A 4,823-nucleotide genomic window follows, 5' to 3' on the forward strand; every position below is an offset into this window, starting at 1 on the left:
GTCCAGGCTACTGGTGGACTGGCATCGCTGGATGCACTTTTCTTCAACTAGGGAGTCACAGAACTTACAGATACAATACTCATCAGACAATAGCCCCTCACACTGTCTCCGAGTTCCCGAGCTAGCAGACCTTTTCATAACCCCTGGACCAAGCTTGATAATGGGCTGCTCTGGGTTTTCTAATAACTCCATCTCATCTGTATCACTACCAGAACCTGCCTCTGTCCTCCATCCTCCTTCACAAAAATCGAGTGTCCTAGAAAAGTAAAAACAAGAAAAATCCTGGAACAAAAGAAAAACAAAAACTGCCACTCCAACGCTGGAAAGATAGTTCTGAGGCAACGTCTCTGGTTCTGGTGTCTTGACTGCAGGCTTTAGGTCTCCCGGAACAGGTTTACGAGTGACAGATCAGTGTCGTCGGTCTCAGCTTTATCTCGCACTTTCTCCGGGTTACTGACTCTCCTGCAGTGGGTGGAATGGACCCAAGTGTCTCTCTCTGCAACCTTCAGTGATGTAGTACTGGTCAGCAGCACTTGGTACGGGCCTTCCCAACGGTCTGTTAAACAACCTGAGCGTCAGAAATTGCGGATCATAACATAGTCCTCAGGTTCAACATCATGACAGTTCGTTTCTGGCATTCCAGGTAACAGCATTTTGAGTTTTTGTTGTTGTTGTTTTAGCTGTCTGCTCATTTTGATAAGATATTGTACAGTCACTTGATTATTACATTTTAAGTCGTCTTGCGGACTCACGATCAAGTGAGGTTGTCGGCCGAACAGTATCTCAAAGAGGGACAGATTAAGAGGAGGTCTAGGAGTGGTTCGGATGCTATGGAGGACTAGTGGCAAAGCTTCAGGCCACGCTAACCCAGTTTCAGCCATTACCTGACCAAGCTTGTTCTTAATAGTACCATTTACTCTTTCCACCTTACCACTGGCTTGTGGTCGGTAAGGCATGTGAAGTCTGCTACTGATTCCCATGAGCTTACACATATTCTGGAAGATATCACCAGTAAAGTGGGTACCGCTATCACTTTCAATGATTCTAGGGATACCAAACCTACACACAAACTCTTGTACAATTTTCTTTGCAGTGAACACAGCAGTATTAGTGGCTGCCAGATATGCTTCTACCCAACCGGAAAACACATCCATACATACTAACACATACTTTAGATTCCTGCAAGGTGGTAATTGGATATAGTCAATTTGTATTACCTGAAAAGATCCGTCTGTAGGAGGGATGTGGGATGGCTCAGTTTTAATAGTTTTCCTGACATTTTTCCTCAAACAAGACATGATTTTGCTTTCTTACCAGCCTGAGAGGAAAATCCAGGAGCACACCAGTATGCTCTCACCAGTTTGCACATACCTTCTTTACCCAGGTGAGTCACACCGTGTGCTGCTTCAGCCAGACTTGGATAGTATGTTCGGGGAGCTACAGGCTTACCTTGACACCGGGTCTTCTTCAGAGGTATGGGCTTTACACTTTATGACGGCTACCGTCCTGGGTAACTGTATCGCTGTCAAAAGTCATTTTATGTGTTGTGAGTGTGCCACTGGCGTGCTTGCTGCTGTCGTAAAGTTTCTAAAACGCCAAAGGGCCCCAAAATCGATCACTACCCCGAAGGAGTACCTAGAGTCAGCATATATATTAGCTGATTTACCTTTTGCCAACTCACAAGCTCTCCTTAATGCTACTAGTTCCGCCACCTGGGCTGAGTGAGGTGGGCCAAGGGGTTCAGCTTCCACAACATTCTGATCATCTACAACAGTGTAACCAGTACATAGTTCTCCCGTCTCTGTCTGTCTATGACAACTCCCGTCTGTATAAAATGTAAAAACGGGATTTATACTTACGATAAATCTTTTTCACTGAGTCCATCTGGGGGACACTCCTTAACCATGGGGTTGAGTCGGGGAGAGGAGTCTGGCACCCAAAAAGTTAACTTTTTTCAGCTGACAGCATATCACACCCGCCAATTCCCACATACCTCAGCTTGATTACAAAAGCCATTAGGAAGATAGGCCAATCAACCAAGACACACCACTCAACAGAGGGGGGAGTGGAGACAAAACAACGAAAAGACGGGGGGGATCGGAGTGTTCCCCATATGGACTCAGAGAAAAAGATTTATCGTAAGTATAAATCCCGTTTTCTCTTTCTATCTGGGGGACACTCCTTAACCATGGGGACTTACAAAAGCAATCCCTCTGAAGGGTGGGACCGCTCTGATCTCCTTGCACGCAGAACACTACGGCCAAAGGAGGCGTCCCCAGATGCAAATATATTAAATTGGTAGAATTTCGTAAAGGTATGGACAGAGGACCAGGTGGCTGCTCTGCACAGCTGGTCCGCCGTGGCTCCATTACGAGCCACCCAAGACGCCCCAACCGACCGGGTAGAATGGGCAACAATACGTTTCGGCACAGGGAGATTAATACGGACATAAGCCTCCCTGATAGTCAGGGTAAGCCATCTGGCAATAGTTTGCTTAGATGCTGGCCATCCCCGTTTGGAAAAGTCAAACAACACAAATAGAGACTCTGTCTTACGTATCTTTGCAGATCTCTTAACATATATACGTAATGCCCTCACTACGTGCAAATATTTATTTGTCTTTGATCCAGGAGTCTGAGGGTCCTCTCTCTACGGGACCCTGTAGGGCAGGTTTTACCTGCAGCCCCAAGGCCTTGCTAGGACGTCCCTTACCAGTGGATCCCTTGTTCTTGCGCAGAACTCTGGGACTTCCCTGTCTTTTGTTTGGTTCTTGTCCAGCAACCACCAGCTGAGGACCTACCTCCTCCACTGGTACCTCGAACACGGGAATGCTCCTCTGGGGTGGGACCCTGCCCAGGGTAAGGTCGCGAAAGATGTCACCATCTTTCCCAGCAGCTTCAAAGACCTGGCTACTGAGAGCCTCTTGTCTGACAGGATCCTGCCTGTCCACTCCATCTAGGACCTCAACTTGTCCTGTGAAGACAACCTTCTGCTGCGTACCAAGTCCCTCACTAGTCTCAAGAAACTCATTCTTAGACAAGGGATTCTCTGTGACCCTTTCAGACTCTAGAAGTTCGGTCATAGACTGAACAACTCGTCTAGCCTTAGCACCCTGAATGGGTGTGACTAAAACCTTTTCCCTTACTGGAAAATCTAAGCCTGTATAGCTTCGTCTGAACGAAGCAAATCGACAGCCCTGAGCTCTTTCTGATTTGACAGAAGCCAGCGGGGTAATTTTGTTCAAAACCTGAGGTGAGCTGGTCCCATGAATTCTATCACGATATTCTGGACCTACTCGTCTACCGAGGACCCTGTTTGCTGCCGGCCAAACCCAAGCAGCCGTCCTCCCACCCCACCCTGAGGTGGGTGGTAGTCATGCCGCTGGTCTATCCGGCAGCTTGGCGGAAGAAGCTCTCCGCGCCACAGGGGCAAAGGATGACCTTCCCCTACGGGACTGTCTCCCGGATTCCACGGCCCCTGGACTGGTATTCTGGCCTCTGCCAGACCCGCCCCCGTAAGGAGGCTGTCTTAAAGAAGAAAACCTAGGCCTAGCCCTAGGTCTTGGAGTATTTACAGGCAAGGACGTCTTCTTGCCCCCTGAAGCCTGTAAAATCCAAGATTCTAATTCTGGACCAAATAACATCCCACCCGTATACGGGATGGATTCTAATGATCGTTTAGACTCTGAAACCGCATTCCAAGCCCTTAACCATAACGCCCTTCTAGCTACTACAGTTGTAGCTGAAATAGACGAAGCTATGGAGGCCGAATTATGGGCCGCTTCATATACATAGCCTGCTGCCTCCCTTAGCTGCATGGCCAGAGGCAGTAAATCTGAATCCTGCAAGGCAGACTCTAACTGCCCTGCCCAGACTTCCATGGCCCTAGCTACCCAGGTAGAGGACAATGCTGGCCTGAGGCTAATACCGGCGGCCGAGAAGATCGACTTCAGCAGGGATTCTAATTTCTTGTCAGTCGCGTCCTGTAAGGTCGCTGACCCGGGTACAGGTAGTGTAGTCTGACGAACCAATCTTGCCACAGGTGTATCTACCTTTGCCACCTGTTTCCAACGGGTTATATCCTCCTCCTTTTTTTTTTTTTTTTTTTCTTTTAACCTACAGCACCTGGTGTTCCCAGGTGGTCTCCCATCCAAGTACTAACCAGGCCCGGCCCTGCTTAGCTTTCAAGATCAGATGAGATTGGGCTTGTTCAGGGTGGTGTGGCTGTAGGTCTTTTTTTATTTTTTTTTGAAGGGGATACAATACGCCAAACTTCCTTGGCATAGAGGACCTTTTATCTGGATATTTCCAAGAGGCCTCTACAATATCCCTCAACTCAACTGAGGGAGGGAACCTGACCACCTGCTTAGAAGCCTTCTTAAAGAGGGAGCGGTCCAAGGACTTCGTCTCCTCTACTTCAGCAAACCCCAGGGTCTGACGAACTGCTCTTACCAGGTCGTCCATACCCTGGTGCCTAGAGTTTCCTTCTGACTCTATAATGGACACATCTGAATCGTCCAACAATTCCCCCTCCTCCTCTGAGGAACTCTCAGAGTCTGACACTGACCACAGCGCTTTAGCTGTTTGTCTACGTCTTTTAACACTACGCTTGTGTCTGGGGTTCTCCAGTAGAAGGGTAAGCCGGTCCAGGCTTTTAGCCACCGCTGACCAACCCACCTCTCCCATCTGGGAAACCCCCAGGAGGGCTGGGGAGGGAAATACACCGACCCCTGGGGAAAATGACTCATCTGTCATTCCTACTGTTATACCCTGAGAAACCACAGATGTAGCTGGGATCTCAACTGGTTTAGATAACAGATTTAC

The 4,823-nt window shown here is 48.4% G+C and overlaps 1 non-coding gene across 1 annotated transcript; it reads right to left on the reverse strand.

Moving 5' to 3' along the window:
- Positions 1-4,112: 4,112 nt before the first annotated feature.
- Positions 4,113-4,231, reverse strand: LOC142141979 (5S ribosomal RNA). The gene has a single exon (XR_012688959.1). It is a non-coding gene; the product is annotated as a 5S ribosomal RNA (ribosomal RNA).
- Between the last annotated feature and the right edge of the window lie 592 nt (positions 4,232-4,823).

Source organism: Mixophyes fleayi, chromosome 2, assembly GCF_038048845.1.
Source record: "Mixophyes fleayi isolate aMixFle1 chromosome 2, aMixFle1.hap1, whole genome shotgun sequence".
Classification (NCBI taxonomy): domain Eukaryota; kingdom Metazoa; phylum Chordata; class Amphibia; order Anura; family Limnodynastidae; genus Mixophyes; species Mixophyes fleayi.